Raw genomic sequence first — 374 nt, 5'->3', positions numbered from 1 at the left:
CAGACGGCGGCTCCTCTGCCTCAGACGGCGACTCCTCAGACGGCGGCTCCTCTGCCTCACACGGCGGCTCCTCAGACGGCGGCTCCTCTGCCTCCGACGGCGGCTCCTCTGCCTCCGACGGTGGCTCCTCTGCCTCAGACGGCGGCTCCTCGTCCTGAGAACATCTGAGACTGTCACTGACGACACAGTGGGTCCAGCATCACCCTCAAACCAGAGGGTCAGAGCTTCCAGTGTGCACGTGCTTAAAACGACCAGAATGTGATGAAATATGAACATGAGGAGTTTGAATGAAGCTTTAAACACTTTTAACTTTAGAGTTTTAACACTTGAGTTTAAGGCACTTCATCTGCGTTTGTACTGAGAGATTGTGACCG

Source organism: Eucyclogobius newberryi, unplaced genomic scaffold, assembly GCF_026437365.1.
Source record: "Eucyclogobius newberryi isolate DKJ021-1_F unplaced genomic scaffold, fEucNew1.0.hap1 SCAF_8, whole genome shotgun sequence".
NCBI lineage: Eukaryota > Metazoa > Chordata > Actinopteri > Gobiiformes > Gobiidae > Eucyclogobius > Eucyclogobius newberryi.
Note: the sequence above shows the minus strand (reverse complement) of the source record.